The sequence below is a fragment of the Carcharodon carcharias genome, chromosome 13 (assembly GCF_017639515.1).
Source record: "Carcharodon carcharias isolate sCarCar2 chromosome 13, sCarCar2.pri, whole genome shotgun sequence".
In the NCBI taxonomy this organism is placed as follows: Eukaryota; Metazoa; Chordata; class Chondrichthyes; order Lamniformes; family Lamnidae; genus Carcharodon; species Carcharodon carcharias.
In genome coordinates this window covers 84,295,604-84,314,797 of record NC_054479.1, presented here as the reverse complement: position 1 = coordinate 84,314,797, position 19,194 = coordinate 84,295,604, and the positions used below count along the sequence as shown (strand labels likewise).

Below are 19,194 nucleotides of genomic sequence, written 5' to 3'. Positions count from 1 at the left end.
CTAATTTTCATTAGCAAATTATCTTATCCACCAGAAAACTAAGAATTGGAACAAAAAACAAGCAATTAATATACAAATGTTACAGAAATTGAATGCTGAGATTCATGTTAAAGAACAAAGAAAACAATTGTTAGAATCTGAAAACTCTTGCACAGTGAAAAAATCCACCAGCAATATATCTGAGGCTTTCCTTCCATTTATACTAAAGGTTTATTATCCATGATTATTCAGTCTTAGCACCATGACATCCAGGACTCACCCATACAGTTAAAACAGGGGAGACAAATAAGGCATGGGCAAATAACCACTTTTGTCCCAATATTTACAAAAAAACACTCTGGACCAGATGCTAATTCTTTCTAGCTTCAGTCTTACTGGCCAAATTAGCAAGGAGGGGGGTGGGGGGGAAGAGAGACAGAGGCAGAGAGAGACAGACAGAGAGACACAAACAAAAAAAAAAGGTGGAAGAGGGAAGGAAAGAGAGAAAGATTAGAGCTTGCTAGCAGAGCTCGGAGCGATAGTTAGACATCATCTGCCCCATTTGGCTTCACTCTGGACAAGTTCACTGGATTGGAGTTATCGATTGAGACTGCGTGGAGTGTGGTTGCTTCTTCTGGGCCTCAAGCATTGTTCTATTCTCTTCTGCCCGGCTCACCCAAGCCTCTCACCTCTTGGCACGCAAACATTCTGACTACAATGTAAAATGAGTACAATACAGTACAATGAAAGGGTTGGTCCACCTTTTCATAATCTTCATGCTTTCACACAAATTCCAAGTGAACTAGCCTTAGATTTCTCTCAATCTGAGCTTAGAAAAAATTAAAACTGGAGGCCTTGAATTAGAACAGTCTCATTTCAGTTCCCTTAAATGAAAACTTGGCACCAAGAATTCAGAACCTATTGCTTCTCAGTAATCTGTCCGTCAGTTTAACAATTACCATTGTTGTAGGTGTCAGTTTAGCAGATTGTGTGCTGCTTCATTTGATGCCATCATTTCAGAATCACATTAAACAGAAATCGGGTTTTACAGACAACAACTAATACATTACTTTACCCCTAACATCTCGCAGTTTGGCAAATAACAGCATAACAGACAAATAAACACCAATCGTAAACATTTGCATGGGTTTATTTCTCTTACGTAAGCATTCCTTCAGAAATAGACTTTTCACTGTTCATAACCAATCAACAGAAAATGCAGCTATTTTCTTTTTTTGGTCAGAAAGAAAGCAAAATGTTGCTGACTGACAAATTAAATTAAGTAATTTAGTCACTTCATGTTACTTCACAATGCAACAAGTAGCCCTTTAGGAAGTTAAAAAAGTTACCATACCATATGTTCAAACGACAGAAAAATCACAACTGCAATAATTTTTCAGTTACCCATTTCCAAGCACATCAATAGTCATAGTCAATTTAATGATTTGGCAATATGATACACGCACAATCAAGCATTTGAGCGTAAGCTTAGATGGAATCGCAGAATACAAAAATCAGCAAAAGATTATGTGCTGGCTAGATACACATTCACAAGGACAAACCAATCTTTCAGGGTACAGGGAAATTCTGCTCTTTACATCAGTGCATCTATTAGTTATCAGGAAGTCTCTCAACAATTTACACACAGATAGCACTGTTTATAAAGTAAACCTTTGCAAGGTACCTTACAGAAGCAAAAACAGATGGCAAACAGTAGCAAGATGGAATGGATCAAAAACATGGTCATAAAGGAAGGGGAAAAAAGAGGGTAGCAACGCAGAAGCATTTAGGGAGCACATTCAAGAGTTTGGGGTTGGGACAGCTAAAGGCTCTGCTACTGTAGGACAAAACGACAAATGCAAAGGAAGTCTGAATCAGAGAAGAGGGAATATGCTAGTGCATAGGATGCACCTCGTTAACAATCTGCACATTTGTACTCATAAGAGCTTCAGGCAATTAAAGTTGAACAAAAATAATACCCAAAAACTAGGTAACTTTGTCTCATCTAAAATTCCAAAACATATGGAAAAAACTTGCATTTATATAATGTCTTTCATGACCAATTTCCCCTAAGCGCATTACAGTTAATGAAACATTTAAGTATAGTCATAGCCGTAAAAGTAGGAAACCTGACATCAAGGTCCCACAAAACAGATAAACTGTTTTTACTGATGTTGGTTGAAGGATAAAATTTAGCCAAGACGCCAGGGAGAACTCTCTCTATTCTTCAAATTTTCTTCTTGCACGTGACATCTTGCAGCTTTGCAAGTCTTAAGTCCAAGTTGGACAGTCAAGTCACATCACTATGTTGTTAGGCAGTTTGCTTGGGATCCTGCAGCAACATTTTTGTCACATTCATTCACAATATGGTGACCAATCTGACCCAGATAACCAGTCGCATGCTGGACTGATCTTGAAATTCCATTTGTGGAGGAGGTGCGTTGTCCTTGCACGATCCTCTTGAGCATAGACCATTGCTTGAGAGACCCCTGGGAGGTTCTACTGTCAGATCACTCACCAGATGTGTGTGTGATATTGCTGCCACCCCAGCAGTTGCATCATTTGTCCTTTTGGTCAAAACTTGTATGCTCAAAGCATTCGCAGAGCTCCAGAAAGGTCTGCATGATTTGAGTCTCATTCAGTAGGTTCTGAAGGTCTTCAAGGATTAGCAGTTTTGGGTTGCTTCCAATGTGGACCAACTCTTTCAGAGGTTTTGGCCTTCCGGCACACGTCAGGAAGTGGGATATTAGACAGGACTGGGAGCCATTACACAGGTGTTGATTTCTGTGTATGGCTGATTATCCTTATTGTATTGAAGGCCATGCCCAAACGTTTGTGTGGCTGCTCTCTGCACGCACGCACACACACACACACGGGAAAACAGTATTCTACTGAAGAGAAAGCAAGAGCAAGGCTAGCAGTACGAAGAGTGTTCGGACTGGATCTCCTGGTAGTTTCCAGATATTGTTCATTTTAGGCTTGGTGTTTTCTGTGACCCTTTTCAGGTATTTGTTTTTATACCAAACATCCCAATGACTGGTGGATCATATCAAACAGCTCGTCCCTTCAGCTGTTCGCAATAGGCAGAGTACTGACTGCACTCAACTAACCCATGCTCACAAAACTCAGAACATTATGTCTAACATTAGATGTGATTCCGCAATTGGGTAGCACTTGCTGAACAATCCCAAGTGTGCCAAAAGTGACACAAACAACCAATTTATCATCAGATGAGCTCACAATGCAACTCACTTACACTTGCAAGAAGCCAGATATATCCGTATTCAGGGGCCTGGCCTCTGCAGATGAAAGAAATATGTCCAGGCATAGCATCTATTTTGAAGAAACAAAAGCATGGGGCACAATAGCCTCTGGTGCATTTGCCATAGCAACGTCTCAACCAATCAGCATCCTTTTTCTCATGCACTACAAATTGTTGTTCCCTTCAAAATCTAGCATTCTTGCATCTGTCCTGTTGAGTGCAAGATGAAAAGCTTCAACAACATGTCTCTCTGTTCAGCAATACTCAAGATGTTGTTGTTAAACATTCACTCCCTCTTCCATCACTGGTGCACCATGGCTGCAGTGCATAGCCTCTACGAGATGCAAAGGTACTTAAGGCAGCACGTCCCAAACACACAACTTCCAACATCTAGAAGAACAAGAGTAGCAGCACCTCCAAACCACACACCACCCTGACTTGAAAATATAAATCACTTTCTTACATTGTTGCTGGGTCAAAATCCTGGAACAACACTGTTGAGTACCTTCAACACATAGACTGCAGCAAATCAAGGCAACAGTTCACCATCACCTTCTCAAGGGTGATTAGGGAGGGCCACAAGTGCTGGCCTTGGCACTAATGTCCACATCATGTGAATGAATAAATTAAAAAAAAACTTGTTTGAAACTGAAGGATTATGAATAACTAAGTGGTCAAGAATGTTTAGCTGCCACTGTCTCTGATATGTCACATTGCTTGCCCAACAGCCAGGACTACATGAGCAGAAATTTCCACCAGCTAAATACTGGTAAGACTGAAGATATTGTCTTTGATCCCTGCTACAAACCAGCTTGCGAGCTACCAACTCCATCACTGAGAACTATCAGAGGCTGAACCAGACTATTTGCAACCAAGGTATTCAATCTGACCCCAAGATGAGCTTCTGACCACATTTCCGCTCCATTACCAAAGCTGCTACTTCCACCTCCATCACACTACCCAATTCCATCCCTGCCTCAGCTCATTTGCAGCAGAAACTCCCAGCCATACCTTTTTTAATGCTCCTCTGGCCAGACGCTCATCCTCCACCCTACATAAACTTGAGCTCACCCAAAACTCTGTTGCATCCTAACTCGCACCAAGTCCCATTCACTCATCACCCTCTATGCTTACTGGTCTATACGGGTTCCCAGTTAAGGAAAATCTCAATTTTAAAACTTTTATCCTCGTTTCCCCATGGCCTTGTTTCTCCCCATCTCTAATCTCCTCCAGCCGTACAATCCTCCAAATTCTCTGCACTCCTCCAATTCAGGCCTCCTGTGTCCTTCCAATTTTAATTGCTCTACCATGCCTTCAGCTGCTGAGGCCCTAAGCTCTGGAATTCCCTACACTAACCTTTTCTCCTTTAAGACTTTCTCTTTGACTAGCTTCAGTCTTAATATCACCTTGTGTGTGAGGCTCGGTGTCAAATTTTGATTGATGAAACTTCTGTGTACTTTTGGACATTTTGCTACGTTAAAGATGCTATACAATACAAGCAGTTGTTGAGTTATGAGTAAAATAATGTATATCAATGGTTGAAAGGTGCTGATTTATTTGGTGTGGTAAGGGTTAGGGGGTTGGAAGGTAGGGGGAAAGTTGCTAGAACTGGGCCTGTGTAGCCAGAGTTGTAGAGATTAACAAGCAAGAAATGTATGCAATATTTATATTTTAAAAAGCCTATATACTGTGGCAACAAAAACAGAAAATGCTGGAAAAATTCAGCAGGTCTAGCAGCATCTGTGGAGAGAGAAACAGAGTTAACATTGAGTCCATATGACCCTTCTTCAGAGCTAAAGAAAAGTAGAAGTGTGATGACATTTATACTGTCAAAAAGGGATGGGGCAGGTGGAGCTGGATAGAAGGCCAGCGATAGGTGAGGGCAAAGGAGGGATTGACAAAGATGTCATGAACTAAAGGATGACGGGAGTGTTAATGGTTATGGTTAGTGCATAAAGGTGATAAAGCAGAATGTGATAATAGCAGAACAAGGGTAGCATTGTGTGAAAGAACATCATGGAACAAGTAACAGATGGCCCTGTCGGGAATGGGGAATAAGGAACTCCGGTCTGCCCGCAAGCACAACCTAGACCTTCCTGTCGCTTGGCATTTCAACACCCCCATCTTGCTCTCATGCCTACATGTCCACCCTTGACCTGCTGCAATGTTCCAGTGAAGCCCAACGCAAACTGAATAGGCACTTTACTGCCTTCTGGACTTAACACTGAGTTCAACAACTTCAGACCATGAACTCTCTCCTCCATCCTCACCCCATTTTAATCCCCTTTATCTACATTCATTTTTAATCCATTTTAATTTTTATTCATTTATATGTGGTTTTATCCCCCTTCTATCCCATTTTCTATCTTTTTATCCCTACTACCACCCTCTCCCCCCACCCCATCCCCTACAGGGCCATCTGTTACTTGTTCCATGATGTTCTTTCACACAATGCTACACTTGTTCTGCTATTATTACATTCTGCTTTCTTACCTTTATGCCACTATCAGCACCTTATTTTAAGCACTAACCACTACCATTAATACTCCCTTTGTCCTTTAGTTTATGACATCTTTGTCAATCCCCCCTTTGTTCCCACGTATCACTGGCCTTCTATCCAGCCCCACCTACCCCATCCCCCTTTAACAGTATATAATTAATCACATTTCCACTTCTCTTCAGCTCTAAAGGGTCATATGGACTTGAAATGTTAACTCTGCTTCTCTCTCCACAGATGCTGCTAGAGCTGAGTTTTTCCAGAATTTTCTGTTTTTGTTTCAGATCTCCAACACCCGCAATATTTTGCTTTTATCTATATCCTGTACTTACTAACTTACACAACACTGCATAAAAGTAACCTGCCAGTTTCTCTGGTGGTTTGGCTGAGCCACACAGGCAGGAGAGCCCCAAGTTCAATTCCTTGACTTGTACTAAGTTAGTTGATCTTGGGTGCTAACAGGATCAGAAAGGGGAAAACTGACTGGGGTTCTTCCTCATCTCCATACCAGTGCCCTCCCAGTGAAAAATGCCACCAGTAGCTAAAACAGCAAGTTGTTCATCTGTTGTTCTTGGTTACTATTGACTTGTAGAAGGTGAGCAAGTCATTTTTTTTCTACAGTTATTAGGAAAATCCTCATGCAAATATATTAGCAGGGGTCTGCACAGAAAGAAATTTGGACTTTGTTCAGGAATTACGTTAATCCAACATCATCAGATTGAGCGTGGAGAGGTCGAGCTCAACGAGATTGCTCAGAATTTATATTCAATTTTGCGCCAAATCATTTCATAGTGACGTTGGTCATAAATTGACCACCTGTTCGATGATTATTGTGCACATCTGCAGGGAGCTTTCCCAGATTCAGAAGTTTCAATTAGATAAGTTTATTTCTGTCCCTGGCTGAATATGCAAAACAAAATATTTTCATTTAGTTGCTGTTGGGATTTGCAATAAAGCAACATTTGAGACTTGTTGTTTATCCAGACTTTGCAATTAAATCTGTATCGAGCATAAGATGCAAGTTTAAATCTGATATGTGATTAGAGCAGCAGCAATACTTGTATAGTGCCTTTAACATAGTGAAGGGTCCCAAGACACATAACAGGTTTAACATCCAGCCACATATGGAAATATTAGGACAGATGACCAAGTTTTGTCATAGAGATGGTTTTAAGGAGCATCTTAAAAGAAGGCAAGGAAGTTTTGAAAAGCTAAGCATTATGGAAACTTGATTTTCTTTATGCAAGTTGATCAATCTTGATAGGTTAACTATAATATTTTCCTGTAAATTCTCAATCAACTTTCACATGAAAACTAAGAATAACAAATGCATTATGTTCCACTTGCTCCACTATTCTGTGAGTACTTTTTGTGAGTGAATAAACATCCAAGTAAAACACTAACCTTCAGGCTGTTGCTGGATACCGTTTTTCTGTATAATGTCGTATTGAAGATTGCAAATGGTTTTATTTTCTAACATCCATCAACATCAAAAGTGATTTATAAACTTAATTTGTTCACAGACTTCAAAAGTAGAAATAGCAACCCAGTCAAAGTCAGGTAACATATCAGAGCAAGGAGAGATGTGCCTTAAATAGCTATTGTTTGCTGCAAAATCACTAATATTATGATTTTAACACCTGACAAAGTTTAAAAATACAATTACAGTAGTAAGCCAGCTAGCAATCACAACCCAACCATTTTAATGAGACCTCTCAAGAATTTTGTTGGAGAAACTTAAACTGTCTTGATTAGCACTATTATATCAATAACTTAAAATTCTGAAACATACAAAGATGCATTCTGAAGCAAACAGATGCCAGGAGTCATAACTGCTCTAATAAGTCTCAAGTTATGCTGTGCCTGTTTGAACCCCTCAGCCCCACAACATTTTTGTATTAAATATCCACTTTACAACAAGTTACAAAACAGCTATTAAGCTGATAGACTCATGGATATTTGAGAGTTAATGCTGAGGACTTAATCGAATGTAAGATGTTCATCTGATGCTTAGGAACACAAGCACCATTTGTGTTTTACCATCATCAACAGAGATTATATTGGAGTCTTGTTACTAGCTTCAAGGCAACAATATAATGTGCAGTATAATACAGTTTAAGCTTTTTCATTAAGGTTTGGGTCCTTTTTATGTTAGTAGTTTTAAAGAAGGAACTCAACTAAGATTCAAAAGGACAAATTGCTCAAGGTTTAAAGCACACCCTCCACAAAAGTCTACTCAAATCTTTGAACCTTCTAAAAACGAAATGGTTTTAACCTTCTTAGGCTGTCCCTAGGGATCAAGGATGACTTGCTTTTGCACTAAAAATGAGTTTTCTGGTGACAGAAAAGTCCAATGCACAACCTAGTCTCTGTCACAGGTGGGCTGATGGCGGTAGGAAGAATGGTGGGTGGGGTGCCCGGGTTGCCACATGCTACTTTCACTGTTGATGCTTAGCTTCAGCCAGCCCTTGGCGATGAGACTCGTGTTCAACTCCTTCCCTGATGCTATCCCTCCACTTCAGGCAGTCTTGGACTAGGGATTCCCAGATGGCGGTGAAAATGTTGCACTTTTTCAAGGGGGCTTTGAGGGCATTGTTGAAGCGCTTCCTCTGTCCTCCTGGGGCTCACTTGCTGTGGCGAAGCTCCAAGTAGAGCCCTCATCTCAGGAGTCTCATGTCAGGCATGCGGATAATGTGCCCTGCCCGTCAATGCTTCGATGCTGGCCTGAGCGAAAACAGACTTTGGTGCACCTATCCCATCAACAGATTTGCAGGATCTTGAGGTCCCTGCCATACATAGTCCACATCCCTGAGCCACATAGGAAGGTGGGTATCACTACAGCTCTGTAGACCGTGAACTTGGTGCTGGATTTGAGGTTCTGATCTTCAAACACTCTCTTCCTCAGATGGCCGAAGGCTGCGCAGACACGCTAAAGGTGGTGGTGAACCTCGTCATCAATGTCTGCCCTTGTTGACAGTAGGCTTCCAAGGTATGGAAAGTGGTCCACATTGTCCAAGGAATCGTCGTAGATTTTGATAACCAGCGGGCAGTGCTGTGTGAAGAGGGCAGGTTGGTAGAGGATCTTTGTCTTACGGATGTTTATTGTAAGGCCCATGCTCTCATACGCTTTGGTGAAGGTGCTGACGATGGCTTGGAGCACGGCCTCCAAGTGTGCGCAGATGCAAGCATCATCTGCATTCTGTGGTTCAATAACACAGAGGATGGGTCAACCTTGGATCTGGCCTGCAGGCGGCAGAGTTTGAACAAGTTCTCACTTGTTCTGTAGTTTAGCGCCACTCCATCGGGGAGCTTGCAGAAAGTGAGAGATGGAGCATTGCGATAAGGAAGATCGAGAAGAGCTTCAGTGCGATGACACAGTCTTTCTGGATCCCAGTCCGAAGGCACATTGGGTATGTGGTGGATCAGTTGGTCTGGAACACAGCTTGCATGCCATCGTGGAGAAGTGGAGGATGATGACAAACTTCTGGGGGTAGCCGAAATGGAGGATACTCCATAATCCTCCGCGACAGACAGTGTCGAAGGCATTTGTGAAATCAAAGAAGGCCATGTATAAGGGTTGTTGCTGTTCCCTGAATTTCTCTTGCAGCTGCCACGTGGCAAAGGTCATGTCAATTGTGCGCCTTAATGGGTGGAATCCACGTTGCGATTCTGGGAGGAGCTCTTCAGCCACAGGGAAAAGGCGATTGAAGAGCATTCTTGTGATGACCTTTCCTGTGGCCAACAGCTGGGAGACTCCTCTATAGTTACTGCAATCAGACTTCACCTTTCTTGAAGATGGTCACAGAAACAGTGTCTGAGATCTCCTGACATGCTCTCCTCCTCCCTGACACAGGAGATGAGACCATGAATTCATGCCAATAGCACTTCTTTGTCTTGCTTTAGTGCTTTGACAGGGATTCTGCCTACTGATGTCTTGTTGCTTTTTTTTTATTATTCATTCATGGGATGTGGGCATTGCTGGCAGGCCAGCATTTATTGCCCATCCCCAGTTGCCCTTGTCCAGAGGGTTTTTAAGAGACAACAACATTGCTGTGGGTCTGGAGTCACATGTAGGCCAGACCAGGTAAGGATGGCAGATTTCCTTCCCTCAAACTCTTTAGCTATTGAATGGCCTTTTCTATCTTGTGCTGGGTTGGGTTTGCGGTGGTTTTAACATTTTGAAACTTTCAACCATTTGGCTGAGAAGGGATTTTGGGTCAATTCTAATTACACTATTATTATAGAGTTAGATTCTGTATGCAATGGGCCAAGTAAAAGATACATGCCAATTTGAAAATCACTCAGGCTTGGACCCATGTCGAATACCACATCAGCCAGCCTGGAACTGCTAAGTTTTACATGTTAACTTAGTGTTGAGACAATGGAATGTCACTGAGTATATTCCAAAGCAGTTCACACAATATTGCTGAAATGGGTTTTTATTCAAAACACCCACCATGGTGCTAGTTCAGCTAAGTCCCAAGCTGCCAGACGCTTCCATAAGAGGGTTTTTTTCATTCAAGGCGATCACTTTAACCGGCAGCCTGGTTGACCAATTCTGATTACGCAATTGAGAAGGGCTAGATGTCAGATTTTTTCATTCTATGGAGAAGAAAGTGTGAGCCAAAGACATCTCACTCTCCGGTCAGCCTGAGGGAGATGCAATAAGGAGAGCAGACAGACATCACTGAGTGGGGCTGTACTCCTGGACAGACATGGGCTGCTTGCATCACCTGAGCCTGAAGGAAGAGCATGTCATAAAAGCTCAGACTTTCATTGAGTACTATCAATTTTTAATAAAATAAATGCATAAATCCTTCTAGAGAATGGGTGCCAGTACAGCTACTGGCTGCTAATTTGCAAAGTGTGTTCATCCCATAAAAGGGCAAAGCTGTGTGGTTTGAATAAATGCATCTTTTTAGAATACTGTTTGTTCATAGATTTTATGTAAAGCAAAATAAATGTTAAGCACAGATACATTGTGGTTATGTTACTGGATAGTAATCCAGAGGTCTGAAAAAATAATCAGGATGGGAGATCAAATCCCATTCAATTAATGAAGTAAATCTACAATAAATGGGTAGTCTCAGAAATGGTGACCATGAAGCTATCACACCGTCATAAAACCCCATCTGGTTCAATAATGTCCTTCAGGGAAAAAAATCAATTGTCTGACCTACACACAACTCCAGACCTACAGCAATATGGTCGACCCTTTACTGCCCTCAGAAATGGCCTCAAGCCACTCAGTTGTATTCAAGTAGGCCTCACCACCTTCTCACTTACAATTAGGGATGGGCAATAAATGCTGGTCTTCACAGTGATCACATGAATGAAGAAATGTAACTTTGCTGGTTTACAATCAACCTCGTTTCATTAGCGCTATTCAGCCTACCTTCCGAAAAGAATAGAATAGCAGCATGTCAAGGCAGTGTGCAGGTTCTGCCATGGTTCAGTGATAGCGCTCATGTCTTGGAAGTCAGAAGATCGTGGGCTTGACTCCCAGTCCAGAGACTTGAGCACATAATCTAGTTTGGCTCTCCAGTGCAGTACAGAGGGAGTGCTGCATTGTTGGAGGAGCTGCCTTTTGGATGAGATGTTAAACCAAGGTCATCTGCCCCATCCGGTGAACATATATCGCAGAGCACCATTCAAAAAACGGGAATTCTCCCACTGTCTTAGTCAACATTTACCTCAAAACAAAACGTAAAAAGCATGTTATTTACTTCATTGTTGTTTGTGCGACCTTGCTGTGCGCATGTTGGCTATTAGATTTCCTACAACAGTGGCTACACTTCAAAAGCATTTTGTAATGCACTTGAGCTGTCCTGCTGTTGTCAAAGGTGCTTTAGAAATGCAAGTTTTTTTTCAGTACATATGACCAACCCCCTATTGTGTAATTGGATGTTAAATAATAATCAAGTTAAAACCCAAGAAAATATCTAGAAAATATTGATTTTTTTTTAAAGTGGTCTATTAAAGGAATTAATTATCCGTTGAAAATTTAAAGATACCAGTAAATCACCAGCAATTTCCAATATCCAACTTGCATTCATATAGCATCTTTAATGCACAAAATGTTTCAAAATATTTCAGAGGCAAAAAATCAGACAAAATGGTACACCAAATAGATTGGAGAAAGTAGGTTCTAAAGAGTGTTTTAAAGGATAAGCCAGGGGTGCAGAATCGATGGACTTTATGGGGTTGAATCCCTAGATGGCTGAAGACACAATTATTAACGGTGAGGTGAAGGGAAGAGGGGATTCATGAGATCAGAGCTTTCTAGACATGAGGGTAAGAATGGAAGGGGGCAGGGAGGGGATGTTTTCAGGCTAGAAAGGACATAGAGACAAGGAGAAGTAAATCTGTAATCAGCATATATGTGCAAACTAATTTTGTTTGATGTCACGGAAGAGTAGAATGTAGATAAGAAATAGGAGGGGGTCAAGGATAACAATGGACACCACAGGTAGTGGTGCCGGAATGGGAATAGAAGCTATTGCAGGTGATACATTGGCTGCGATTAGATAGATAAGAATGGGACCAGACGAGCACAGTCCCACCCAGCTGGATCAACAGTACAGTGGCAGAAGAGGAGGATGATGCTTATCAAATGCTGCAGACAGATCGAAAAGGACAAGGAAGAATAATTCACTATCAGTCACATAGGATGCCATTTGTGACTTTGATAAGAGCAATCTCAGTGTCATGGCAGGGACAGAAACTTGATTGGGGTGATTCAACTGGATGCGAACGGATCTGGGAGGCAAAAACATGTTCAAGGACTTTGGAGAGGAAAGGGAGTTAAAGATGGGGCAGTATTGCAAGTGTCAGTGTGAAGGTCACTAGTTGCAGACTCCAGCAATTACTAGATTACATTCCAAGGGTGGATGCATCAGCAAATTTAGATATAAATAATGGAGGTTTGAGTTAGCTAAGGTCTCAATGCATTAATAGCAACAACTCAAGAAGCTTAACACCATCCAGGTCAAAGCAGCCCACTTGATTGGAACCACATGCACAAACATTCACTCCCTCCACCACCAACGCACAGTAGCAGCAGTGTGCACCATCCACAAGATGCACTGCAGGAATTCACCAAGGCTCCTTCGACAGCATCTTCCAAACCTACAACCACTACCATCTAGAAGGACAAGGGCAGCAGATAGAAGGGAATACCACCACCTGGAAGTTCCTCTCCAAGTCACTCACCATCCTGACCTGGAAATATATTGCCGTTCCTTCACTGCCACTGGGTCAAAATCCTGGAACTCCCTCCCTAACAGCTCTGTGGATGTACCTACACCACAGATTGCAGCGGTCAAGGGCAACTACGGATGGGCAATAAATGCTGGCCCAGCCAACAGCCCACATCCCATGAATGAATAAAAACCTCAATGCAACCTACATCTACACTACAGCTAGCACTGTGACATTCATAACGTGTTTCCTTTAGCTGGCTAGAATTCTGCTACTCCTGAGACCTTTGCATCTAGGACCACACACTAGCTGAGAGCTCCCCCGCAAAAGTCAAAACATAGGAAGTGCGGATGGCAGAACGTCCACTGCCTAAACACTTAAATGCACACAAGGTAGGTTTAATATGTGCCCAAGATATCTAAAGCATCTTGAGTGCTCTTTAATCTTACGTTATCAATGCACTGGAGTTGCAGCCATACAGAGCTTTGGGCCTTATTGTAACTCCAGATTTGTAATTCAAATTTACAACTTAAGAGCAGGTATCATTTGCGGTGTAAACACACCAATCCACAAGCAGAAAGTGTGATGTTCCTATACAATATGTGGTAAGTTATCATATTACTGCAGCTCAAATGTGAGATTCAATCACACATTAATCAGGTATTGAAATGTGGCCATGATACTCCCTTTAAAAAGAATTGGATGGAGAAAGTTCCAGGGATACTGCACCAAATTATATATCTACAACTCAGAAACAGACCATTCAGCCCTACTGATCTGTGCTGGTGTTTACTTACAAGCCTCCTCCCACTGACCTCTGCTCCCATATTCCTCCATCATCTGTGCATCAAACTTCACCTTAAAAAGTGTACATGCTATCTGTTTCAAGCTATGTGGCAGTATTCCAAGTTGCATCACCATGTGAAGAAATTCCTCCTAAATTCCACATTTGATCTGTTAAGGATTAGATTATATTTATATCCTCCTGCTCTACGTTTACAAGCAATTTTAAACAGCTTCTCCACGTCCACCCTCTCGCAGCTTCATACTTTTATGCATCAGGTTTCTTCTTAGTCTTCTCTCATCCACAGAGGAGTCATAGCCTGATCAATCTTTCCCTACCAATTGCACCCTCCCGATTCCGGTAGCTCTTTCTGCAATGCATCAACATCTTTTTGTAGAATGAAGGCAACTGGAATCATAGAATGATACAACATAATCCATCTTACATGTGCCAACTCTTTGAAAGCTATCCATTCTCCTGGCCTTTTGTCGAATTTTTTTCCTTTTCACTTCAGATCCTCACATCCTTCACAGCATCAGAACATACAAATCAACACAAGGTCACGTCCCACACATTATCACACAAAGTTAAAATAAAAAGCGTTTCAATCTGTTTTGTGGTCCAATATCCAAGGTTACATTTACTCCCTCGCCCCTTTCAACTCTTGACATAATCGGGCTGCAGCTCGGCCCTGGTAATAAACCAGGTTTTACTTGTAAATTTGCAAAATAAAACGCCTCAGGATCCATTCCAGGAGGTAGCCGGAGTTTCCCGGGATGGGGGTGAGCTCTCGGCAGGGACTGACTGCAGCTGCGGGAGGGCGCGAACTCTACATTCGGATGCGACTTGAAATCGAGCCCGCTGTGTGCGCCAGGAGGCCCCGGGGTCCGAGTGGCCGGCGGGGGGGGGGGGGGGGGGGGGGGGGGTCGCGGAGGGGGTAGTGGTGGTGGTGATGTTGGGGCCGGCGGAACGGCGACAGGATGGAGGCCGGAGCCGGAGCTGCGGCTGCTCTGGGTGAAAGGTCAGCGGGAGGGGGTGAACCGCTTTCGTCAGAAAAGGCGGCCGGAGGAACGGAGCCTGAGGCCGGGGAAGGTGGGGGGAGAGATACAGAGACAGAGACTGGGACTCTCTCCGTCCGACCAGCCTCCTCACCGACACCGGCCGCTCCGGACAGAGGGAAGGCCCGAGGCCTGCGGGCCCAGCTCAGGGATCGCCTCAGTCTCGGGGCGGTGCCTAATCGGGTGTCGGCGGCGACAGCCAGATCCCGCCAACGGGGGTGGGGCGCCGAGCCCGGCTCAGTTCAAGGGCCGTTCCCGCCTCTTACCTGAGACGTTATTTTCAAACAGGCGGAAAAGCCCCGAATCTCCCCCTCCCCCCCCGCGGTTTCTCGGCTCCGCCGCGGGTCAGAGTTCGTGACCTCTCCCTCGGTTCGACTAGCGACGCATGCGCATACGCCAACGCGGCGACAACACAAAATGGCGGCGGCCCCTGGACTGGAGCCAAAACCCAACCTCCCGCGGGGGGGGGAGAGAAGAGAAAGCAATTATTCCGGCTGGCTTGCTTTCTCCCCCCGCCCCCAGCCGTTCGATGTACCTCGCAGCCGGTGAAGGACACCCCCGGAGGTGGTATTCTAGTCAGCAGCCTTCCCCCGGGCCTCGGCGCAGGCTGGGCGGCTGATGGCGCCTTAGGAAACTCCGTCCGTCCCCCATTTTCTGCAGGGCCTCCTTCTCCTCTACCCCCCCCACGCCCATGCACAGGCAGGCTTGGCTAACATCCATTTATTTCACTGTTAAAAACAATGAAAAGCACTAGAAATCTGAAATATAAACACCCCAAAATTTAAAATTGAAACATTATAAAAGGAGTAAAAAAGCTGGCAACTTGAAGTAAATTAACAAGAAATTTCAAATTAAAAATACCTGAAATTTCGAGTATCTCACCTTTATCCACCCCTCTTGCCCCTGCTTGGTCAATTCCGCCCGCCCAAGAACCACAGCAAGTTTCTCACCAAGATTTTCTCACTGCTTCCCTCTCCGGTTCTGTACCAAGTCTGTAAATTCAACTGATCTTACTCTCTTTACTGAGTTCACTGCCTTCCTATCCTTATCTCCCTCCATGTGAACCTGCCTTCTATATCCATCTCATTGAGCCTCCCTTGTCCAATCTTACAGCATACCTAAACTCGAACTCACCCAAAACCCTGCTGCTGACATTGGGTTCTCAACGGACAATGGCCAGATTTATTTTAAATTCCCAGCTTGGCCTCACTCCCTCTATATTTCTGTTACCTCCTTCAGGCCTACAATCCTCTTACGATCTCTACATTCCACCAATTCTACTTCTGGCGCACTCCTCATTTTAATCATTTCACAATTGGCAGCTGTGCCTTATCCCCTCTCCTTTAAGAAACTCCTTAAAACCTACAGTTTGAACAAGCTTTTGGGTTACCTGGCCTAGTTTCTTATATGGCTGTGTCAAATCTTGTGAACACTTCTGAGAATAGTCTTGGGATGTTGTACTATCTTTTACTCTATAAATGCAAATTATTGTGCCAATCACAGATAAGGCCACCTCAAATAACTTTCTTGAATCCCCATCAAATCACGTTCCTCGACCAACCTCACTTCTCACTGGAAAAATAAGAACTATAAGAAATTTGAAAGGAAAATATTGGAATGCTAAAAGAACAAAACATTGAAATAGAAAGTATTAGAAATTAGCAACAAAATATTAAACATGTCAAATACAAATTATAGAAATTTGAAGAAAAAAATTGATATAAAAATATAAGATATCCAAAATTAAAAATACGATAACTGAAGTAAAAAAATCTGCAACATTGAAATAAAAAATTCTGGAAAATTGAAAAAATGTACAAGAAACCTGAAATCAAACATACTGGAAATTTGATATGAAATATAAGAAATCTGAAATAACAATTTGAACTAAAATATGGAAGAAATCCAAATAAAAATACTTGAAATTTAAAAAAGGTATAAGATATTTGAAACAAGTTGTTCAAGAAATTTGAAACATTTTTTTGAAATTTGAAATAAAGCCTACAATTTTTAAATAGGTCTGCTTGGAAATATAAAATACTAGACATTTAAAAAAATAGCAATTGAAATGTAAAAATTGTGAAATTAAAATGGAAGATGTTTAAAAATAAATGGACATTTGAAACAAAATACAATAAATATGAAATTAATGCTGGAAATTTGATTTTTTTTATTCAGTCATGGGATGTGGGCGTCACTGGCTAGGCCAGCATTTACTGCCTGTCCTTAATTGCCATTGAGAAGGTGAGCTGCCTTCTTGAACTACTGCAGTCCCTGTGGTATAGATACAGTTACAGTGCTGTTAGGGAGTTCCATGATTTGACCCAGCGTCAGTGAAGGAATGGCAATATATTTCCAAGTCAGGATGGTGAGTGGCTTGGAGGGGAACTTCCAGGTGGTGGTGTTCACATCTGTTAATTTCAAAATTTGCAGATGATGCAAAGCAATTTCAAAATTTGTGAATGATACAAAATCTGGAAACATTGTGAACTGTGAGGAGGATAGTGCATAACTTCAAAATGACATAGATAAGTTGGTGGAATGGACGTACATGTGGCAGATGAAGTTCAATACAGAGAAATGTGAAGTGATTCATTTTGGTAGGAAGAACATGGAGAATCAATATAAAATAAAGCGTACATATCTAAAGGGGGTGCTGGAGCAGAGGGTCCTGGGTGTATTTGTGCATAAGCCGTTGAAAATGGCAGGAAAAGTGGACAGAGCAGTTAATAAAACATACCCTTGGCTTTACTAATAGAGGCATAGGCCAGAATTTTTACCTTGATGGGCAGGCGGGCCCCACCAGCTCGACAGTGGGTGGGCAGCCAAACTCCGCCGCTGAAACGGGGCCTGCCGCCATTTTGAATGGACAGGCCAATTAAGGCCCACCCAGTAGCCTGCTCAACAGGAAGTGCTTCCTGTGCGGGAGGTGGAGGGATTCCCCATCTGTCAAAGTGCGCTCTTTCGCGCATGCGCGAAGTGCTATCTAAGTGTGAAGACTAAGTGCTGTCTCAGGGAGATTACTGACAGTCAAAAAACATTAAAAATTGAAAAATATGAAAATTATTAACATGTCCCCCTCATGTGACAATGTTACACGAGAAGGGAAATGTTAATAAAAAGGACATAAACTTTATTAAAGTTTTTAAAAACGGACATTAAACCTCATCCCGCCAGTGGATGAGGTTTCATGTATTATCAGAAGCCTGCTGGGGCTCCTGGCCTGCCCGCCAGCCTTAAGGTTGGACAGGCAGGGTCTTTAATTATCTTAATGATCCTGTCAATGGCCTTAATTGGCCATTAACAGGTCGGCAGGCGGACAGCTGATTTCGCTGTCTGCCCGCCTTGCTCAATACTTAAATGGACCGGGATGACTTCAGGGGTTCCTCCCGATGTCATCCCGCCTCATTTTCCCATTGGTGAGCGGGCACCACCCCCAAATTGCGGTCGGGAAAATTCTGCCCATACAGTACAAGAGCAAGGAGGTTATGTTGAACTTGTATAAGACACTAGTTTGGCCTCAACAGGAGTATTACGTCTAGTTTTTGGAACCACACTTTAGGAAAGTTGTGAAAGCAATGGCGAGAGTGCAGAAAAGATTTACGAGAACAGTTGCAGGGATGAGGACCTTAAGTTACGAAGATAGATTGAAGAGAAGGCTAAGAGGAGATTTGATAGAGGTGTTCAAAATCATGAGGGGCCTGGACAGAATAGATAAGGAGAAACTTCCTACTTGTGAAAGGATTAAGAACAAGTGGGCACAGATTTAAAATAATTGGCAAAAGTAGCAAAAGGGACATGTGGAAAAACTTTTTCATGCAGCAAGTGGTTAAGGTCTGGAATGCACTGCGTGAGGGGTGTGATGGAGGCAGGTTCAACTGAAACATTCAAAAGGGAATTAGATTGTTTTCTGAAAAAGAATGTGCAGAGTCATGGGGAAAAGGTGGGGAATAGCAATAGGTGAATTGCTCATTTGGAGATCTGGTGCAGATACGATAGGCCGAATGGCTTCCTTCTGCACTGCAACAATTCTGTGAAAATATAGTATTCTAGAATTTTTTTTAAAACTGTGAGGTAAAATATTCTGGAACTTTGATATAAAAATACAAGTAGTATGAAATAAAAATGAAAATTTGAATTAAAAATATATGAGATTTGAAATAAACATTAAAAGGAAATACTGGAAACTTGAGATTGAAGAAGAAATCTGACATTCAAAATATAAGAAATTTGAAATAAAAAATACTGGAACTTCGAAATAAAAAATCCAGAAATATGAAATTAAAAATACCGGAAATTTTATATAAAAATACAAGTAATCTAAAATACAAAGATCTGGAATTTTGAAATCAAAATAGCAATTTGAAATTTGAAAAAATGCCTTAAAATAAAATTGAGAAGTTTGAAAATAATC

At 42.3% G+C, this 19,194-nt stretch overlaps 1 protein-coding gene across 15 annotated transcripts in view; it reads right to left on the bottom strand.

The window, feature by feature from the left end:
• The window catches only part of LOC121285735 (nuclear receptor subfamily 2 group C member 1-A-like), a 116,793-nt gene extending 101,407 nt beyond the window's left edge, over positions 1-15,386 (bottom strand). For 5 of the 15 annotated variants that reach the window (XM_041202479.1, XM_041202480.1, XM_041202478.1 and 2 more), the window contains exon 1: positions 15,047-15,163. The gene's annotated coding sequence lies outside the window, so the exon portion shown is untranslated. Of the gene's footprint in view, positions 1-14,167; positions 14,186-15,046; positions 15,166-15,315 lie in introns of those variants that run through there. The other 10 variants (XM_041202484.1, XM_041202471.1, XM_041202483.1 and 7 more) reach the window with 6 other exon arrangements.
• Positions 15,387-19,194: the final 3,808 nt, after the last annotated feature.